Genomic DNA, 23,601 nt, shown 5'->3' on the forward strand with positions numbered 1-23,601 from the left:
CACTCACGGTTTACTGTTAGCAATGTACCATCTCAATTTGTTCAAAGGTCTTTCAGAAACAATTTTCCAGTCAGAGGTACTGTCAAATGTTCCTCATGCAAATCCTGCAACAACATCATAGGAGGTGAGTCCTTTGAACATAATGGATGCCACATGAATGCGAATGATATGTGGAACTGTAAAACTGCCAACTGCATCTATTTCATCTTATGCCCTTGTCAACTTGGATACATTGGCGAAACGTCCAGGCCTATCCAGGTTAGACTAACGGAACATCGTTCAGCTATTCGGACAAATAAGAGCATGGCACCACTGGTCAAACATTTCTATGAAAAACAACATACGCCAGATGACTTTAAATGGCGCATCCTAGAAAAAATAAGACTCCCTGACAGAAAAGGTGGCGATAAAGTTAGAAGGAAAATGGAGGTCTTCTGGATTTTTTCTCTGGGGACTTTCAAGAAAGGGCTAAACACCGAAATCCCATGGGAAAATGCCATCATTTAATTTCCCTCTCTCCCACCTGCCATGTTTGATCCATTTCTATATGTCTGTTTCCCCGTAATTAGCTGCAACTTATTAATTTTAGATTATACACTATGCAATATAATATAGAATTCTAATCTAGAGTTCTACCATGATTATATTTGTTTCTGTAACAAGTCCTACATCTTTTATATCGTGACACCATCTATATAGGGTGTCTCTTTGTGTCGCCATCAGACCTATTTTTACACTTCAGATGGTTATTTTGTTTTCGCAGCACTGGATTACAATGTTGCCCTTTTGAAATACATTGTATCATTCTTTTTCGTCATCACTTGACACCAGTTTTATACATTCCTCGTGTATCTGTGAACATTCTCCATGAATGTTATTAACTTGGGATATATTTCACATTTTCAGACTAATAGCTATTTTTTATTCTTTTATCATTATTTTCATTCTTACTTTTTCATTGTTCAGCACGTTCGAAATATGGGCAGTCATAAATTCTTCTTAATATGCATGACGGAACGATGTTGTTCGTCGAGGGCATTTTTCTCACGGTAACATTTCCTGGGCTTACTCGTTATGAGCCATCTTTGTTTACTTAGCCAGGATCAAGCATACTAGTTAGTCCTTTGCCCCTGTTCATTACCTTTCCGAACTACAAGCAGGTTTCCCGCGTTATTTCGGGATTTAAATAGGGCAGGTCATTTCCTCCTCATTGATTTCTTTTTGGAGGACGGGACGCCGCGCCATTAACACCGTGTGAGCATTATCCTTGCCGCAAGTCGTTTTCGCATCAGGTAAGGGCCGTTACGCTGTTCTAGATCACCCTTTAAGATTAGAGGACTTTTCTTTTCGCCTGCAAAAAATAATTGCATTTCAATTCATGTACGTGCGTTTATTGTGCTGCACATAATGTACTCCTTTTTCTAAATGAATAATCCCGTGTTTGGTATTTTATTTACAGACTTATACAAGTCTTCAATTGCCAAATAACTGTCGTCCTGACGGTTTTATATTTACCGCAGACAATCACTATTCCAGTGGCGGCTGGTGACATTTCAAAGTTGTGGGGCGTAAAATTAGTGGTGTAGCACACCATGCGAGCGAGCGCAGCGAGCGAGCCCGAACCACCTAAGGAGGGTTCGGGGGGGATTCCCCCCCGAGAAAATTTTGAAAAATTAGAAGGCAAATGGTGCATTTTCAAGACTTTCGGAAGCCACTGTGCTAAACAGAAACAGGCCACTGCCTCCTCTCAAACTATCATCAGTTACATCTTTAACTCTGGATAAATATCTGCTCAATACCTCATTGATAATTGTTTTAATAAACAACTTAAAGGCAAGCCACGAAAGGTGATTTCTCACAGGTTAACACTCCCACACTGACATCCATCCATGCCATTAGAAGGCCCTAACTTTGGCTGTGGCAAGTCTCCACACATTTATGTCAGTCAGGGATTTTATCATTTTAACAAGCTGCAGATACACACCCGAACAAACTGATCTTAAATCGCTAGAACTGACAATGCTCTCTCCTAGACTGCAGGCAGGCTATAATTAATTATATCCAGTGGTAGAAATGCAATAAAATACTACTGGATCTGCCCAACCAGAGAACTCCACAGAATAAAATCTATCTTTACAGAGTGAATATCTTTGAAGCAAAACATTATGAGTAATCGACACCAAAGACCAAATATTTAAAAGCGGACTATGGCCCAACGATTTACTAGCAAACCTTGTAAGCATCTCAGCATGAATAGGCTGAGTGCACAGAGGGCCAACCTGCAGGAGCAAACATTGCAGGGACCCTACTGGGAGAACACTGAGGTAACTAACTTTTGGGGACTTTCTTGCATCATGGCCAAAGTACATATTTTTAGGAGCAAATGGGAGAGAGGTCGGGGATAACATATTTCCAATTCAAATTGCACCAGTGCCCACCTTTCAGGGGTCAACAGTGCAGGGGCCCAACTTTTTTGCAAGCAGACAGAACCAGTATCATAGTACCTGGCAATAAACTTGCACTTATTTACTTTCTTCCACACCCCTCAGTCACTGGTCAAACAGTCTTCTATTTTGTTCCTATGTATTTTCCATTTGCCCGTAACCTCAGTATGCTTCTAGAAACCCATCTTATGTATGTAGCCAGAGACCGTCCAACTCTTTCAACAAGAACCGCAATGAGACACAAGCACAACACCTTAAGTAACATCCTCAAACTCATCTATCTAATCTTTTAACACACCCAGCACAGGCCCTGCCACTTGTATTTTGGTGATTAGTGGGCCTTTCTGAGCGCAGTGTAGTTGGCAGAAGGGTGGAGAAGTGTGGCTCAATGATTAGAGCGGCAGACCCTGATGCAGAGGTCTAGCCCGGGACCAGGGTTCAATTCCCCGCCTCGGCGGGTCTTGGGCTCAAAATTCCACAGACCTGATAATTCTTGCCTCGGTGCCTATTCCAATCATGGAGTCCCACTCTGCAACTCTGGGCAATAGCTTGCGTAATCTCCACAACGGCCCCCACAACTCTAAGGATGCCTGGCCTCCACCTTGGGGGTGCCCAGGAGTGGACGCCGCACAGGGAAAGCCAGGATGGGTTCACAGCGGTATTCGTACAAGCGCCTTGAGACCCTTGCGGATGATTAGTGCGCTATACAAGTATCAATTTACATTTTACTTCTGTCATTGACAGACAATCACAGCATCTGGAATACAGTTAAACCTACAGCAATATACTCGGCCACATTAATTACAACCCAGACTGCGCCAGCATGGCCCCAAGAGAGGCCTGGGCTGTCAGATGCATTAAAGCTTACACATGCCCAGTACCTCATGAACCAGATCTGAAGCAGGTTATTTAAAACGTGTCAGAGTATTATTCAGCAGCAGCCGAGGTGGTGGTTTTTCAGGCACCTCATTAAAAATGCTTTCATTTTATTGGTGTATAAAATCACGTATTTATTGTATTCCTCATGTTTCCCTACATTTCTACTAAAGAAGAAAAAGAATAATAATTAAGAAAAAAGTGGCACTAAATACAGGGCAAACACTTATGAGCTGAGAATTAGTAGGCACGATTATTTCTTCTTTTCAGGTAAGCACTGTTATGGAAATATACATTATCCCTGTTTTCAGAGATGTCAGTATAAATATTGAAGGCTACATGGTGGAAATCTCTACTTAAATGCTCTCGAGTGCCATGCATATTAAATTTAAAATAAATAGTAGCACAAAATGTAGTCAGTCTAATGCTAACGTTTCCAAAGAAAGTAAAACATATGCGCGAGGCAAATTGGATAAGGGCGAAACAAGGATGGAAAAACACGTAACAAAAGAGAGATAGAAAAGAGATGTAAAGAAAGGAACAAGGAATGAAGGGTACTCTGTTAAAAAAAAAATCCCCCGGACCTTTCTAGAAAGGGTGCAGATTACACAAGGAATGCCCAAAGTGGAGTTTTAATTTAGACAGCCTAGGGAAAGTCACTCATGTTGCAATTTAGGAGAAACAGAATAAAAAAAAACATGTGTGCTTATACTAAATGCGATTCTGCAACAGTACCAGAAAATAAAGGGTCCAGGCATTTAAAAACACATCTAGTGCAGAGCCAGCTGCCGTTGGCACCCCGTACAACCAGGCCACATAAACACACTGTTTTCTTCTCAACTGTCTGCTGAAAGATTATTGTGCGTGACTTTTTCATGTTACTAAGACAATACTATTGTCTTATTAACATAGATACATCTTGCTTCATTATCTTGAACTGTAGATTGCAGCAGATGCCAGGAGCCCGTACAACTCACTGAGCTATTTTCCCAGTGTGGCTCAAGTTCAGCACACACACTCCAAGCAAAATCAAGGGAAAGAGGTAACACTGCAGATTTAACATGTGGCGCAATTATACATTCGGCTCTGCTCCTGGGTTAGATGAACATGAAGCTAGCATCTAAAGCCCAGGCCAGGACCCATGACGCTGTGTCATGGTCACAGGGATGATGATTACTGCTAGCTACCCATGCATGCACAAAAGAATACAGCTTTGGGTGGACCCCAAAAACACCCAACATTCTTTCTGACCTTGCTAGTGAGCAACACGCCATGTAACCCACTGGTTACTACGACACTGAGGATTCATTCAGGACTTCTACACCACACAGACACTCTTCGCATGGATGCTTGCACACAACACTTGACTGTAATATGCAGTGGGCTGTGTTGGATGTTTTCTGGGTATCGCAACACACCTTAGTCATAAATAGTGGAGTGCAATAATAATAAATAAACAGTAAATAACGTATTGCACAAATGCTGACTTTCCTTTAGAAACTCTGAAAGTCACTCTCGCCCTTGGAAATAAAATGAAAGGCTCACATAAAAAGAGAGCTCTCTATAGAAAATGGGCCGCATTCCCAAAAGAACTAATGAACTTGAACTATCTGCAGATTGTCGTTAAGAACAATCAGCCTGATTCATCAAGCCGAAATCGGCTCGCAAAGGGCCAGATTCTGAGAATCTGGCCCTTTGCGAGCTCTATTTTTGCATTTGGGATTCATCATCCCAAATGCAAAAATCGGTAATAGCGATGTCGCAATTTTGCGAGGAATTACATTTAAGGAATCTCTATTTGAGATTCCTTAAATGCAATTCATCATCCATTAAAAAATTGCGAATTCGCAACTGCGGCCCGCTATTTACCGCGAGGTCAAACCTCGTGGTAAATAGCAAAAACGTAGAAAAATGCTTTTAAAAGCATTTTTCTAAGTTGCATGTTGCACACACACATGTCCTTTGGACATGTGTGTGCGCGCAACACCTGTTTCAATTTGCATTTAAGGGGTGCTACAGGATGTCCTTTGGACACCCCTGGTACCCTTTAAATCGCTATCTTATTTGCGATTAGCTAATTGCAAATAAGGATTGTGTAGGAATCGCAAATCTTTTTGCGATTCCTACATGAATCCCGTTTTGAGAGTCTGTAATAGCGATTCCTTATGAATCGCTATTATAGACTCGCAAAACGGGTCTATGATGAATCAGGCTGAATATTGCGTGTGCAGCTGGCGCAGCAGACCCGCCATGGCCGCTGGCCTGTGTATAATATCACAGAGACTAACGCTATTGTGTTAGATAAGAAAGATTTCATTATAAATTCTAGTTGCTGCATTAGCTCAACATTCTGTGAATCTGGCCAAATCACTTAATCCCCCCCGTTCCTGCCAAAAATGAATGTGTGCATCTGTAATGTAACTGGTGCTTGTGTAAAGGTTCCATGACCCTACAGTCTAATTTGCGATATATAAAAAACTGCAAAAAAATAGAAAATCGAGCAAACAGGCTTTGCTGCTCTTACCCGTTTTACATGAACATATTGCTGCAATCGGGAAAAGTTTGAGAAAATGCATTATAGCTTAAACAATAACTGCCTTGATTATAAATTAGATTGAAGAATGTTGTTAATTATTAAAGCAAACAGATTTCGTATCATTTAAATTGCCGTCAGAAACAATGGAGCAAGTTGAGTTTGTCTGAAGATCAATTACATATTCTCGATTTCAGTGCGTGGAAATGCTGTCAGTGTCAGTAAATGTGCTAGAAACAGGCCACCTTTCGTTTGCTTCAGTTCTGCCACGGTGCAGAAAAACATCTGCAAACTTTGCGCATTCCATTTCCCACTACAGAATTAGCAAACTCATTCACTCCATTTTGCATGCATGAAGAAATTGTGCAATCTAGTCGGGATCCGGACGTGCAATAGATGTGTTCAGTAATATCTTGCACCTTCTAATGTACGGTGTACCGTCACAGCAGCAGTGCTTCCGTGTTTGTTGAATGAATAAGGGGGCCCGTATAATGAAATGTGCTGCATTACAAAAAAAGACGGCTGGGCCAAACCTCACTTTCAGTTTACGGACGGGATTACTCAGCCAAACCATCTCTCCTTATTCCCTCGGCTCCACCATCAGAGAGAATAACACGCACGCAGGTCTATAAGTTAAAAACTGCCCGCCTGGGGGCCCTACCTGGTGAACGGGCCCGAGTTCACACAGGTCTACCTCGGCCAGCAAATACCTCCTGGCAGCCTGCAACCACATGGGCTAGCTGCTGCTGCAGGGCACGACCGGTCCGCTTCCATCAGGACAGACTGAGGCTCCTCGACCAGCTAGTCTACGCTCACCTTTAATACAGTCTGTGATCGTGGTCTGACTGGATAACATGGCTACCACTCCTCCAACTGCCAACTCATGTGCGCGGGAAGCAGCCTGAACCTGCGCAGACGGTCACTCACACCCTTTCCCAACTCGTCGCAGGGTGGGTCTCACCACGCCCAGTGACGAGTTGGGAAGGGGTGGGGTGACACCATGGAAATCTCGCCTCCACTCTCTGATTGACGTGGAGAGTTAGCGATCCCGGGCTTGTATTGAAAACGCCCGGGGCTAACTTAATCTCCACGCCATCAGGGGGTGGAGACTGGACCCTGCAGCTAGTGTTTTGCCGAGCTGATGACATCACAGCCTTCAGGGCTGTGATGTTCTCAGCCGGCAAAGACATAGCAGGCTTCTTTCTCGGCCCGGGAGCTGCAAAGAAATCAGTCACGTGATGACGTAATGTGAAGTTGTGAACAGCGGTATTTCTGAGTGGGGCAAAGTGTCAGAGACAGTGCCGAGTGCCCGTGTTTTTTGGCAGTTTTTGTAATTAAAGAAATGTGATCTCTATGCAAAATGTGATCTCTATTCTTCTCTTGTAAATGTGAAAATGTACATGGGGCGGAGCCCCAACGCCCGTAAAGAGAAACCGCCACTGCACTATTCATTGCCAGATTCCTAACATCGTGACAGATATACTGAGGTAACTGTTTATTGTAGCCCCATAGGGCATTTTGAACTTTACATCACTGCCTGAACATCATTAGTAATGTGCATATGTCATTTTTTTCAGCTTTGTTTTTAATACATATACGACAGTTGGCAACCTGGGACCATTAATCTGGCTGTAATACTTATACCACAAGCTGCCAGTTTCATACATCTTGAACATTTTTTATATGTTCAGGTAACTATCTGTTGATGAATATATAGAACAGCAAGGTATTATCACTACTTACAGAATAATGTATGAACACTTAGGTTATCTAGTGTAATTATACCCCGAGGTGTTCGTTTCCAACTTTAGCCATCTATAGTTCTTCATATACCTCACCAGTGGGCTTTGTTTATATCTTGTAAGGGGGTCCTCCCTCTGTTCTATATTATGTCAAGCTTCTCCATCATTACCTTACCATGTAGAAGGTTTTACTCATATATCTGCCTCATCACGTCTGAAATACATGTCTATAGATGCGTGACCTTCAATTAACGTTCCTCTAATGTAGATTTTAAAACGAAAAATAGCGTTTCTTAAGCCCGTAACGACTTATTTCTCCATGCGTAGGTTCGCCAGTTTTTGGTTCGTAATAGCAGAACATCTCTCCATGCACTAAATTTTGAATACACCCTAATTTGATGACTTATTCATTTAGGACTTCATCCATTCTATTCTCCCCCCGGATACATTGTATGCTGTGGTATGGAATTGCCCAACCATCTCTTATGATTAGCGACTGAATACATCTTAGTACCTTGTTTTCTACTGGTAAAGTGTCTTGAGTTCACTAAACTTGATACATGAATATAATTCCATCTATCCCATAACTGCCAATATTATCCTCTCAGCAATTCTTTTGCCCTGTATTTATCCGTTCTTGCATCTAATATCGTATTAGAAGGTGCACTCTCCTGTATGGCTCATATTCCAAGCAGATTCTCCCATCATGTTATGCATTCATGTGGCATCGTGTGTTCATTGGACTCTTGGAATATCTCTCCTGTTCTTGATAAATAAACATCATTATGACAAAAACTTTCTTTTTTGTCTCTATTGCCCAGGAACATCAATTGCCTGTTGTTGTTTTCTATCCGTATATGAAGACATCATCTGCTTTGTCATCAAGTTTATTATGTAAGTTAACATCAATTTATATAGTACAACAATCATTGTGGAATGTCTAGTGCACCGTTGCCATCAGTATTACATTGTCTCCGTTGCAACTTCTATTCAATTTCTACATATTGTTCTGTACATTATTATTGCATGTGATTGAGTACTACACAATCGAAGGAAAAGACCTGTCCATCTGGAGACACACAGGAAACAAATTAGCAAATCTGAACGGAATAGCGTTAAGGATATTCTTGTTAAAGATATATTATGTTATACCTTGTTTCGAGTTATGTTGTACTGAAGGATGTAATTTTTGACCTGTATGTTTTCAATGTACTAGAAATGTACCTTATATTTGTCTTTTATATATATACTTCCAGATAATCTACTGTGACTCCTGAGGAAGGCGTTTTCTGCCAAAACACGCGTCGAGTTCTTATACATCCCTTCACTTTAGGCACCACCTATGATTTAGGGTGCCCTTTTTATTGAATTGTCTTAATTTCTTAAAAAAAAATATTTTTATGTATTAAATGTATATGTTTTGACTAATGTATGTATATGCTATGATATTTGTCTAACCTTATCATATAGTATGAATTTTGTTCAGGTCTCTATATGATTTTTATTATGTCAATTAAAAATATGTTTGTTTTATAATTTTACCTCTTGAATGTTCCTTTTGCTATTGGGTCAGATCAATTGTTTGCTTATTAGTTAGACGGCCTAGGAAATTTTGTACACATAATATGGTGCATCGTATTGTAACATGAATGATGTCATCAGTGATGTCATTTGAGATGTCATCAGTGATGGCATCAGTGATGTCACTGACCATGTCATGAATGATGTAATATGTGACATCATCAGCAGTGGATTGCGGGCGCACAAGTTATAGTGAGTCCAACTAACTATAACATGGGAATTTCAATGGTTTTGTATGAGTAAAATGTTCTGCTTACTATAACTGGTGTGAAACCTATGGTTTTTTCAGTGAATATAAATATATATATATATACATACATACATATATGCATAAATACATTTATATATGTATATGTATATATATGTATATATATATATTACCTGCTGGCGGACGCCAGTAGGTAGTTATAGTTAGGATTTTTTTCAATGTTAAATCTTAAAATTCTATTTGGAATAACTTTGGCGCCGGTTGACGAATCTGCCTGAAAATTTCCTCAAAATGGCCTCGTCGAGCTCCGGTCCTTCCCTGAAAGTTTGGGGGGGATGCATCAAGTGGGGGCCGAGATAAAAGGGGGGTCCCAAAACGCATTTTCCCCATGTTAATTTCTATAGGGCGGTCGACCTCACTATTAGCCCGAACGGCTGAATGGATTTCCACCAAACTTGGCAAAATTGTAGGGACTGGTAGCCCGATGTGCCTTTGCTATGTCTCAAGATATGTGCTTCAGTGGAATTTGAGTAATTTAGCTTAAAAAAAATATATATCTATAGGCGCGCCCCGGTAAGCGCACCGGGGAGCGCACCGGGTGTGCTACGCGACTTGCGCACGGAAAGGCGATTGGTTCATGGGTGTCTGTAAACATTCGAAACAGTCCGGAGCGGCCGCCATCTTGTGTCTCGGTAGGATCGAGACACAAGAGGTGGCATAAAAAAAGGGGGAAATGACTATATGGGGGCAGGGTAGACCCCCCCTGACCCCCCTAGGTTTGATGTGAGGGCTAAAATAGGGTCCTGCGGGGCATTTTAAAAAAAATTTCGATTTGCGTGGGGGGAGCGCCCGGTACGCGCACCGGGAGTGGACCGGGGAGCGAAGCATGGGGAAAATCCAGGGCCTTATTTATGAAGGCCGTGCGACAGTTTTGCGCCGCCGGTGCGTCACTTTTTGTGACGCACCAGCGGTGTAAAAAATGCACCTCGTTGCGCCATATTTAATCTTCTGTAATGTTCAATCCTGCCTTGGTGTCGAGTAGGAGGATATACCTGGTCTCAAGTTTCCTTAATTTGGCCTCTCTGTCACCACCACATCTGCTTGCATTAATAGTGTCGATAACGTAATACTCGTAATAAAATAGAGACGATATTTCACAGGCAACATTCACATAATAGCATGCGATCATACCCATGGAAAAGCAGCGGCATCCAACTGTCGCGATTGCAAGTGGCGCCAATACCTTCGCGCACCACTAACCTGATCAATCCGGTCAGCAGGAACGATGGGATGAATGTCCTTTCGACTTGCCTAAACACCACACCCAGGGGTGTCTTAGAGAGCACCTTCTGAATGGGTATTGCGAGAAGCCGGAAGGGTAAGGCGCAGGAAAGAACGGAGTGAAGGATGAGGCACTCTGAGTCTGGGTCCAGGGAAACCTCCGTGGAAGGATGTGCTGCAGCGGGGAAAGACAATTGACAGGTATCAGTGTCTTGTTCCCCGATAATCCCTTCTCTTCCCTGGCCTCGAGCAATCACACTTACCAAAGTTACTTTCACTCGCACTTTAATTGGAACCGATCTGTTCCTCCTTTTCCAGAGGACTGGAGAGGTGAAGTGAAAGTTAAAAGTCACTTTCACGCACAGCGCCGTAATCCTTAGAAGGCATTCCGGCTTCTGATGCTAATAGTATTTTCCTCCGTTCATTTGTATTCTCAATAACGCTTGAGAATACTGCGTGTGTCATATAACCCTTCGATTGAGTTTTTGCACCAGACACGTTGGAAATAAAGAAAGAATAACAGGAAACTTCCGTAAAACGATAGCAATCTCTAAGAACTGAAAGGGAAGAACGATCCCGTTCTTCCGTGGTTATACTGGCGGTTCTATGGAAGTTGCTCCACTTCTCTGACCACACTGACTCCTACTAGGAACTGGCTTGATGAGTCTCTGACCACGCAGGCACTTGCTCGGTGCTGACGATCTCCTCTGACCACGCAGGCACTTGCTCGGCGCTGACGATCTCCTCTGACCACGCAGGCACTTGCTTGGCGCTGGCGATCTCCTGAGAGTTAAATCCGGCGGGGAACACCATCCGCCCTCCTCGAATCCACAAAAAACAATTGTCAAGCACCGAGCCTCTCCCGAGGCGGAGCTATATAGATGCGACCTTCCTTCCTGTTCTCCAGGTCCGCTTGGCATTCTGGGACTTGTAGTGCAGATGGAGAGATCGCGCATTTTGACCTTTCTTATTTCCTCTCGTTGTGGCTGCGAGAGCGATCATGACAGAACCCCCTCTCGAGGACTGCCGACTCGGCGGTCGACCCGGTTTACCAGGGAAACGTTCGTGGAACTCAGCAACCAGATCCGGGCAATGCAAATGGTCCACTGGTTCCCAGGTTCTGTCTTCGGGCCCATACCCCTGCCAGTCGACCAAATACTGGACCTTGCCACGCACCAAACGGGAGTCCAGAATCCGTTGCACTTCGTATTCATCCTGGCGTTCCACCTCCAGAGCAGGGGGACGCTCCGGCAAGCGCATACTCAATGGACAAGGCCGGAGGAGAGACACATGGAACACCGGATGAATAGACCAAGCCTCAGGCAGAGACAGTTTCATGGCTACAGGGTTCACAACCTCACAGATACTATACGGACCAATAAACTTAGGCTTAAGCTTATTTACTCCCTTCAAGTGGATATTACGTGTGGAAAGCCACACCTTGTCCCCCACCTTATACTCTGGCTCCTCAGACCGCCTCCGGTCTGCAAACAGTTTGTGTGCCGCTGGTGCCGACTCCAAACAATGTCGCGCATCGATAAGAATGGCCTTTAAATGCGCATGATGTTCATGTATGGAAGGAACCAAGGATTCAGCCGGCCAGTCGAATGGAAGCATATTCGGATGGAAACCGTAAAGGCAGAAAAAGGGGGAACACCCCAAGGTGGAATGTACAGCATTGTTATAAGCAAACTCCGCCATCCACAAGAGTGTGGTCCACTCCAAGGCATTCTGCATGGTAAAGCAGCGAAGGTATTGTTCCAGTGTTTGGTTAAGCCTTTCGGTTTTACCGTCGGTCTGAGGATGGTAGCTAGTTGATAACTTGGCGTCGATTTGCAAGATGGCACAGAGAGCTTTCCAAAAATGAGACGTAAATTGTGTGCCTCGATCGGTTATAAGCACACTGGGCACTCCATGCGCCCGTACAATGTGTTGAAGAAATACTTTAGCCAACTCCTTTGACGTAGGCAGACCCGGTAAAGCAATGAAGTGTCCCATTTTTGTTAGATGGTCTACCACTACCAGAACCACAGTTTGATTACCGCAGGGAGGCATCTCCACTATAAAATCCATGGATAAGGTGTGCCAAGGTTTAGGAGGAATGGGCAATGGACGGAGGAGACCCGATGGTTTCGTATGTACTGATTTGCCCTGGGCACAAACCGCACAGGTCTTTACGTATTCCTTTACGTCCTTTCGAACCTCCTTCCACCAAAAGGAACGCTCCACATTTGCGGTGGTCTTATATATGCCCATGTGTCCACTCAATACTGAGTCATGCGCCCATTTCAACACTTGTTGTTGCAACTGTATCTGGGGGATATACAACGCTTGGTAATGGTACGCCAGGTCGTTTTCTATATGACGATGTTCCGGCTCTTCCTGAATCCAAGAAATTATATCCTGATCAGCTATAGCCACTTTCAAATCATCCAGAAAGTCTTCGGAGGATACCAGGGCAAGCGATACCTCGGAACAGTCTGTGTCTTGAAGGATATAAGGAGGCTCCGCTGGTTCCACCATCTCTTCTGCACCTAGGCGGGATAAGGCGTCTGCCTTCCCATTACGGGACCCAGGTCGATACTTGATTACAAAATCATAATCGGAAAAAAACAAAGTCCGTCGAAGCTGTCTTGGGGTCAGAGCCTTAGCCGTTTTGAGGAACAAAAGGTTGCGGTGATCCGTGATGATCTCCACGGTGTGCAATGCACCTAGAAGATAATGTCGCCACTCTTCACAGGCCCGTTTTATAGCGAGGAGTTCCTTATCGGTGATAGAGTAATTGATCTCACACGGTGTAAGTTTCTTTGAATAATATGCCACTGGGTGCAACTGGCCCGTATTGGGATGTCTTTGGGACAGGATTCCTCCGAGAGCGTATTGGGATGCATCAGTCTCGAGGACATACGGCAACTGAGGATCTGGATGTCTAAGAATAGGTGCCTGGGTGAACCTGTCTTTGAGAATTTGAAAGGCCTGTGCTGCTTCTGTTCCCCATACAAATGGGACGTTCTTTCTCAGGAGGGATGTGATGGGATGTATGGCCTTCGAAAAGTCCTGAATAAAGCGCCTGTAATAGTTGGCAAAGCCAAGAAAACTGTGCACAGCCTTAACATTCTGTGGAGTTTTCCAGTTCAGGATTACCTCGACTTTTCTTGTATCCATTCGGAACCCTTCAGCGTCGATGATGTACCCCAAGAAGGCGACTTCCTGTACATGGAAGAGACATTTCTCCAACTTGGCATATAATGAGTTTTGTTGAAGCTTCCGCAATACCGTCTTCACATGGACGATATGTTCTGTCATGGTTGTCGAATATATCAGAATATCGTCTATGTAGACCACGCAGTATGTTTCCAAGCACCCCTTGAGCACCTCGTCCATGAAGAATTGGAAGGCAGCAGGGGCGTTGCAGAGACCAAAGGGCATTACCCTGTATTCAAATAAACCGAATTTGGTTCTGAACGCTGTCTTCCACTCGTCTCCTTTTTGAACACGAACAAGGTGGTAGGCTCCCCGAAGATCGAGTTTCGTGAAATATTTTGCCCCCTTCAATTGGTCCATCAAGACCGGAATGAGGGGAAGAGGATAGCGGTTTTTTATCGTAACCTTGTTAATCGCACGGTAGTCGATGCAGGGTCTTAACTCGTCACAGTCCTTTTTGGCAATGAAAAACATCGGTGAAGACGCAGGGGAGGTGGAGTGTCTGATAAACCCGGAAGCAAGGTTGTCATCAATATATGTTTTCAGATATTGGGTTTCTTTCTCTGTTAACGCATAAACCCTGCTGCATGGGATATCTGCCCCCGGTATGAGGTCCACACGACAGTCATAAACCCTATGGGGGGGTAACTGCGCAGCCTTTTGTTTGTCAAACAAAGCCTTATACTCCTGGTATTCAACGGGAAGCACCGTGGCACAACAGAACAGTTCCATGCCACATGCGTTCGCCAAACAGGCTGCAGGCGAGGGCACCGGAATGGAAGGACGAATCTCATGATTCCTACAGTGTTCTTTACAATAAGGAGAGGTCATACTGACCGTACGGGATGACCAACTAACGAAGGGATCATGCAGCGTAAGCCACGGCATACCCAAGATGAGCCGGAACTGCGGGGCATCTATCAGATCGAATTGGATGTTTTCCTGGTGGTTCTCGCCGAATTCCATCAATAGTGACAAGGTGTTATAAACCACCGGACCAGATGACAGGATAGTTCCGTCCACCGCCTTTACTGTCTCGGGTCGCAGCTTCTTCTCGCAAGGAATGCCCATCCTTAACCCATAGTCCTGGTCAATATAGTTTCCGGTGGCCCCAGAGTCAAGAAGGGCATCAATTTGTAGTTTGTTGTGCGAGGCAATCCAGAGAGACACACGTACGTTCATGTGGGCCACCGCAGGATGAAGGGTGTTGGCCAATACGGGGGAGATCATAGGAAGCTGGTATCTTAAGTCAGAGACCTCCGTCTGACTTAAGATCTGAAGTTTTCCGACGGTTCGGCGTCCTTCTGAGTAGCTTGGACCCGGGGAAGGGTAGAGCGCCCGGGAAGGTAATTCCGGGCTCGACATTCCTTAATAAAATGTCCTCCTTTTCCACAGTAAAGGCAAAGTTTCAGACGTCGCCTTTTGTCCTTTTCTTCGGAAGTAAGGGGGCCTCTGACCCCTCCAATCTGCATGGGTTCAGTTTCATCGGTCACCTTCGTTTTTTCTTCTCCTCCGAATTTGGGTCGAGAAGGGGGATAGTAGACACGATTTCCCCCTCTGGGCCTTTCTCCTTTACGTTCTAGCAAACGATGGTCTAACTGTACGGTGAGATCGATAAATTCTGATACCGTGGTTGGTAATTGCACCACCTGGGCCAACACATCTTTTAATTCTCCTCTCAAACCCTGATAAAAGAGAGAAATCCGTTTCTCCACCGGCCAATCCGTTTCCACGAGCAGGCGATTAAATGTAGTAATATATGACAGTAAATCTTGAGACCCCTGTCTCAGTGTCATGATTTCCCTGTCAAGGGTTAGCATATGGGATTTCCTGTCGAATAGCTTTCGAAATTCGAGACAAAAATCAGAAAAGTTATGTAATACTGGGTCGTTACGTTCTAACAAGGGAATGGTCCAACTTGATGCATTCCCTCCCATGTAGGACATCATGAATGCCGTTTTAACAGTTTCCTCCTGGAAGACCACGGGTTTACACAAGAAATGAAGACGGCACTGATTCAGAAACGTTTCGAACTTACGGGGATCCCCATAAAACCTCTCCGGAGGGGCCAAAGGAATCCCCTGGTTCTGGATCACCTGAACCGTTGGTAATGCATCCGGGGCTGCTGCGGGAGTAGATAACGGCAAGAAGTAACCTACGGTTCGGGAGGTCGAAGGTGGAGGCAAAGTGGCTGGTTTAAGTATGGGTCTCGCCACTGGCTCCTTCAGTGATAAGTCAGACATCTCTTTGCGCATCTGCGTAACTTCCTGGTATAAGGCCTGATTCTCGGCACGAGAGGTAATGACCTCCTGACGAAGCTCCGAGAAGCTTTCCATCAGGGAAGCAAGAGTAGCGTCGACTTCCATCGTCCGGGCTGAAGCGTATTCGTGGGCTTGACAATCTGTCGCGATTGCAAGCGGCGCCAATACCTTCGCGCACCACTAACCTGATCAATCCGGTCAGCAGGAACGATGGGATGAATGTCCTTTCGACTTGCCTAAACACCACACCCAGGGGTGTCTTAGAGAGCACCTTCTGAATGGGTATTGCGAGAAGCCGGAAGGGTAAGGCGCAGGAAAGAACGGAGTGAAGGATGAGGCACTCTGAGTCTGGGTCCAGGGAAACCTCCGTGGAAGGATGTGCTGCAGCGGGGAAAGACAATTGACAGGTATCAGTGCCTTGTTCCCCGATAATCCCTTCTCTTCCCTGGCCTCGAGCAATCACACTTACCAAAGTTACTTTCACTCGCACTTTAATTGGAACCGATCTGTTCCTCCATTTCCAGAGGACTGGAGAGGTGAAGTGAAAGTTAAAAGTCACTTTCACGCACAGCGCCGTAATCCTTAGAAGGCATTCCGGCTTCTGATGCTAATAGTATTTTCCTCCGTTCATTTGTATTCTCAATAACGCTTGAGAATACTGCGTGTGTCATATAACCCTTCGATTGAGTTTTTGCACCAGACACGTTGGAAATAAAGAAAGAATAACAGGAAACTTCCGTAAAACGATAGCAATCTCTAAGAACTGAAAGGGAAGAACGATCCCGTTCTTCCGTGGTTATACTTGCGGTTCTATGGAAGTTGCTCAACTTCTCTGACCACACTGACTCCTACTAGGGACTGGCTTGATGAGTCTCTGACCACGCAGGCACTTGCTCGGCGCTGACGATCTCCTCTGACCACGCAGGCACTTGCTCGGCGCTGACGATCTCCTCTGACCACGCAGGTACTTGCTTGGCGCTGGCGATCTCCTGAGAGTTAAATCCGGCGGGGAACACCATCCGCCCTCCTCGAATCCACAAAAAACAATTGTCAAGCACCGAGCCTCTCCCGAGGCGGAGCTATATAGATGCGACCTTCCTTCCTGTTCTCCAGGTCCGCTTGGCATTCTGGGACTTGTAGTGCAGATGGAGAGATCGCGCATTTTGACCTTTCTTATTTCCTCTCGTTGTGGCTGCGAGAGCGATCATGACACAACTGATCAGGGTAATGCAAGTTGCTTAAAAGACCACTATTAAACAATGGTAATATAAATTCGAAAGAGATATCAAGAATTAAAAGAAATAACCAAAACAATAAGTCTACATAAGACCTTGCTTTATAGATAGAGATCATCTACCAACGGTCTGGTAAATAACCAAAATCTAAAACTTTAAAAAGGGATTCCAAAATAAAAGAATGCCATCACTGAGCATTAATCTGCCAGACCTTCTAGGAACCACCCTTTACAATGTGTGAATCCAACTTACAGTCCCTAGCGGTGGGAAATAAGGAAAAGAGTTGACTATTAGCAACTACAGACAGATAAATAACAAAAGGAATTGACCCTTAATAGAGCAGAAATCCTTAATGTCAGGAATAAAACACTTCTACAAAGGATAGAAACTTCAAGGCCCATGCCTCTCTCCCTCAAGGATCAACCTATATTGACTCTTTGTATAGACACCATTGAAGGAAAATGTTCTTCAGAAACCCTCAGTAATATCGCACACCGTAATGACAATCTAGAATAGGGCAAGATATTAAATAACCCTTTCTAATAAAAGGAATAGAATCACTCACGATACTATATCTGCCTGAAGGTCTAATATAACATGATATAATACCAGGAAAGTTGGCAATCACTAATGATGAGAATATCACCGACTATAAGACAGAACTTGAATTAAAAACATAATGTCATAACACTTCACAAGACAAGCATTTGGCAAATAATGTTCTACATCCAGCAGACATAAAGAACTTCATCTATCACATTAACAATAAGACAAGTAGTAGGGCAAAAAGCCAAAGTCACATCAATAATTATGAAGGGTTACAAATACCTTCTGTGAAAATGTTGAAAGAAATTTTAAGATAGACACCCTAGTGCCATAACGTACAAAAACATAATAGACACTTAACATGCCTATTAAGAGGGTCTTTCCACTGAAGCCTCTCCTTAAACCGCAAATCATATACCCCAAGGCTCCAATATATATTCGCCAGTAGGTAGTTATAGTTAGGACCTAGTTTCCATAGAAAAGCCACAACATTCTTTTTGGAATAACTTTGGCACTGGTGGACGAATCTTTGTGAATTTCTCCAAGAAAATGGCCTGCTTGGTTCGACTCATTCCCTTCCCTGAAAGTTTGGGGGTGATTCATCAAGCGGGGGCCGAGAAAAAAGGGGGTCCCAAAACGTGTTTTCCCCACGCAATTTTTCATAGGGACCTTTACCCAGGGCTACAGCCCGAACGTCTAAACGGAATTACACGAAATTTGGCAGCGAGGTAGATTTCTGTTTGCAGATTGTGCTTTTTGTTTAATGGGGTAAATCCGTTCAGTAGTTTCTTAGAGAATTGCAAGTAAAATCATAGCGATATCTAGAGACGGAGTTCAGCACGCGTACTGAAATCTGTTCAATTACGAGCGCGACCTGCATGATGATTGGCTGAGAACTGTCTGTCAACACTCGAAACCAGGAAGTGTTGGTGGCCATCTTGTGCCTCGCTAGAACCGAGTCACAAGAAAACAGTAAAACAAAGTTGAGAAATAAGGGAAGGGGGTAGAGTAGAAACATTCTGACCCTCTAGGCTTGCTCGGAGGGTCGTTACATGGATGTTTAGGTTCGATTCTTTTAAAGAAAAATCGGGACGTACGCGTATGGAAATACGTACAATTACGAGCAGGAGCTGCATGCTGATTGGCTATTAATACTCCAAACCAGGAAGTGTTGATAGCCATGTTGTTTGTCGGAAGAGCAGAGTCAGAAGAAAACAGTAATACAAAGTTGAGAAATAAGGAAACGGGGCAGGGTAGAAACATGCTGAGCCTATAGTCTTGGTCAGCGCGTGGTACATGGATCTTTAGGCTCAAATTTTGTTTTTAATAAAAAATTATGGGGTACTTGTGCAGTAGTTGTACGCGGTGGAAAAGCTGAAAAAAAAGTAGAAGTCTGTTTTATTCATTAGGTCCCGGGGGGGGGCAAATTACGGGGGCAATTTTTCTGCATAATGGGCGCTTGTAAGGTGCCCCGAGCACTGGGGAACAGAACTCTTCTGGTTTTATTTTGAAGTATGCGGGGGAGGGTTACGGTCATACTCCCTGCAGTCTCGGTGAGCGGCACCCCTCGGTTCTTTAAAAAAAAAAAAATGTTTTGAGCTCTCTCTCTCTCTCTCCCCGTACACGTCGAGGGGAACGCCACATTTCTGGGGCAGTGATATGTAAAATGACCTTCCAGATCTGGGTACCTGCATTGTCTGGAGTTTTTTATTAATGCTGGGAGGGTGGGCTTGATAAAACGTCCTTGTAAATTCCCATAGAAGCCTTTGTTCTGGTGTTAACATGGGCTTCTATGGGAAATAACAAGGTCGTATTATGAAGCTCATTATCGCCGTTTTATCGGCAGTTTCCTGTCCTTGATAATATGCACCTAAGTTTACTGCTTTAAAAAAAGAGCAATGGGCCATATTATCAACAAAAGGCGATAAATTATCGTCGCTTTTATTGGCAGCAAACTGCAGATAAAGCGGCGTATATGGGCTTGATAATATGCCCTTGTGAATAACCATAGCAGCCCAGGATAACATCAGAACTTGGGCTGCTATTGGAATTTACAAGGGCCTATGGTTTTTATTAATGTTGGGAGGGTGGGCTTGATAATACGTCCTTGTTAATTGCCATAGAAGCCTATGTTCTGGTGTTAACATGGGCTTCCACGGGAAATAACAAGGCTGTATTATCATGGTCATTATTGCCGTTTTATCTGCAGTTTCTTGCCAATAAAACGGTGATAATTGTAACACCGGACCTTGATAATATGCACCTAAGTTTACTGGTCAAAAAAAGAGCAATGAGCCATATTATCAACAAAAGGCGATACATTATCGTCACTTTTATAGGTAGGAAACTGCCGATAATGCGGCGAAAAGGGGCTTGATAATATGCCCTTGTGAATAACCATAGGAGCCCAGGTTAACACCAGAACCTGGGCTGCTATGGGAAGTTACAAGGGCCTATTATCAAGCTCATTATTGCCGCTTTATCTGCAGTTTCCTGTCAATAAAAGCGGGATAATGTATCGCCTTTTGTTGATGATATGCTCGTTCATTTCTATGATAGTATGTAAAGCTTTTCTTTTTGTTGGTGTAGCAGTTGTACTCTCTTCGCATGCTCAGCGTCGTTTCGAAGCCCACGTTTTCTTTTTCTTCAAGTTCAACAAGCAAACGTTTCTTTATCTCAGTTAGTAAATCTGTTGCTTTCTTTTTCCGGTTCCTGTGTCATCGCTGCTGTACTTTTGTACAGTATTGATAGTCATATTTTTCATATATTTATTTGAAAGGTAGTGCCGAGGAGCCAACTTGTTGATTACGTACTCCGTCCACCGCCATTTTAATAGAACTCAGTAGTTTTCAATCCTAGTCTTGACTATCTTAGTATAGTATTTCAACATTATTTTAATTGTGGGCCGTCATACCCCTCCCCCACAAAATAAAAGAAGTATGTAGTTTTTTTCATTAACTTTTATTAAACAATAAATATAAACGAAACTCAATTATAACTATATTAGAACTGGAAAAATAACTTAAACAATGTTATAAACATGAAATGGATTCCAAAAGGTGTCCGATTGTTAATCTGCAAAAGAAAAAAGAAAATTAGAGTTTAGAATTATGTAGATGTGAGTAAATGAGCTGAAGCATTACGGGGCATATTATCAAGAACGGCGATGAAATTATTGCCGTTTCAGCGGCAGGAAACTGCAGCTAAAGCGGCGGTATTGGGCTTGATAATATGCTGTTGTAAATTCCCATAGCAGTGCAGGTTCTGGTGTTAACCTGGGCTACTATGGGAATTTACAAGGGCATATTACCAAGCCGATTATCGCCTCTATAGCGGCAATTTCATGCCGCTGAAACAGCAATAATTTTATTGCTGTTCTTGATACTATGCCCCTACAAGTTTTGGTAACTCTACGGTTTTACATGTGCAGTGTGACTCGTACGTTCCAGTTCTGTTATAGTGCTGCGTTCAAGTGGTGTCTATATGGAAGTGCCTAGTGCGTTACTGACGCCCGTTATGGCGACTTATTTCTAATGCATTCCTGTGAAGGCTTTGTAGATCTAGGCCTTTGTGCTTACCGTTGTATAAACCTTGCGGGTAAACATTTCAGGCAGTTCGTGTCACAACTTATTCTGAACAATTCTTCTACATGTCTACACGTCGAAAACAGCAGTGTCTAAGTTTAAGAGAGAAAGAGAAATTATGTCACAGAGAGTGAGAGAGAGAAAGAGAGAGAAAACAACATTAAAACTGTGTCGCAGAGTCTGGAGTTGAGATTCTTTCCTTGCGTCACTTTACTCATGTTAAAAGTGACTCAAAAGTAGCGTAATAAGGTTGTGGATCTGTTTGTCAGACTGTTGTAACCTGTCTGTTGTCATTGCTCGGAGGTCATTAAAGAACAAACCCATTATAGCCACTTTAGCGGCAGTTTGCTGCCGATAAAGTGGTGATAATTTTGTCGCCAAGGCTTTATAGTATGGCCCTCTCTCGTTTCACAAATAAAGCTAACACTACAGATTTACGAGTGCAGTGTACCTGGTACATTTTACTTGTTATAGGGCCACTTTCAAGTGGTGTCTATATGGAAGTGCCTACTGCGTTACTAACGCCCCTTAAGCCGAATTATTTCTAATGCATTCCTATGAAGGATTTGTGTATCTAGGCCTCTGTGCTTACCTTTGTATAAACTTTCCGGCAAAACACATAAAGAAGTAGACTTCACAACTTCACTTCAACAATTCTTCTACACACCCAAGCAGACAGCAGTGTCTAAGTTTAAGAGAGAAAGAGAAATGATGTCACAGAGAGTGAGAGAGAAAACATTAAAACTCTGTGCCATAATATCAAGCCTGGGCGACAACTTTATCGGCAGGAAAGTGTCGCTAAAGTGGCGATAATGGGTTTGATAATATGCTCCATGGAATTCTAATCGAAGCTCATGTTAGATGTCCTTCACATCTAACATGAGCTTCGATTGGAATTCCGTAGAGCATATTATCAAACCTATTATGGCCACTTTAGCGGCAGTTTGCTGCCGATAAAGGGGCGATAATTTTGTTGCCAAGGTTTGATAATATGACCCTCACTCCTTTCATAAATAATAGTTACACTACAGTTTTACAAGTGCAGTGTACCTGGTACATTTTATTTTTTAAAGTGCCGCATTCAAGTGCTGTCTATATGAAAGTGCCTACTGCGTTACTAACGCCCGTTATGCCGAATTATTTCGAATGCATTCCTATGAAGGATTTGTATATCTAGGCCTCTGTGCTTACCATTGTATAAACCTTGCGGCCAAACACTTCAGGCAGTTGGATTGACAACTTGATTTCAACAATTCTTCTACATGCTTAAACAGACAGCAGTGTCTGAGTTTAAGAAAGAAAGAGAAATGATGTCACAGAGAGTGAGAGAGAGAGAAAATAACATTAAAACTGTGTCGCAGAGTCTGGAGTTGAGATTTTTTCCTTGCATCACTTTAACCATGTTAAAAGTGACTCAAAAGTGGCGTAATTAGGTTGTAGATCTGTTTGTCAGACTGCTGTAACCTATCTGTTGTCACTGCTCGGAGGTAATTATAGAATTTAAAAAGAAGCTGCTATACAGTACGCTCTCTGGGCCATAATATCAAGCCTGGGCGACAAAATTATCCCACTTTATCGGCAGGAAAGTGTCACTAACGTGGCGATAATGGGTTTGATAACATGCTCTATGGAATTCCAATAGAAGCTCATTGAAGCTCATGTCTGTTGTCCTTCACATCTAACATGAGCTTTGTTTGGAATTGAGCATATTATCAAACCCATTATCGCCACTTTCCTGGCGATAAATTTGTTGCCCAGGCTTGATAATATGGCCCTCTCTCGTTTCACAAATAAAACTAACACTACAGTTTTACGAGTGCAGTATACCTGGTATATTTCAGTTGTTATAGTGCCGCGTTCAAGTGGTGTCTATATGGAAGTGCCTACTGCGTTACTGACGCCCGTTATGGCGACTTATTTTTAATGCATTCCTATGAAGGCTTTGTAGATCTAGGCTGCTGTGCTTACCTTGTATAAAGAGTGCGGCCAATGGAGTTCACCACTCCACTTGAACTCTGCTTCTATACGTCAAAGTATATTCAATAAGTTGCAGAGAATTCCATTGTTGTTGCTCGATAGGCCGTAGTTGCTTCTGAACGATGTTTG

The sequence above is a fragment of the Lissotriton vulgaris genome, chromosome 7, assembly GCF_964263255.1.
Source record: "Lissotriton vulgaris chromosome 7, aLisVul1.2, whole genome shotgun sequence".
Taxonomy (NCBI): Eukaryota; Metazoa; Chordata; class Amphibia; order Caudata; family Salamandridae; genus Lissotriton; species Lissotriton vulgaris.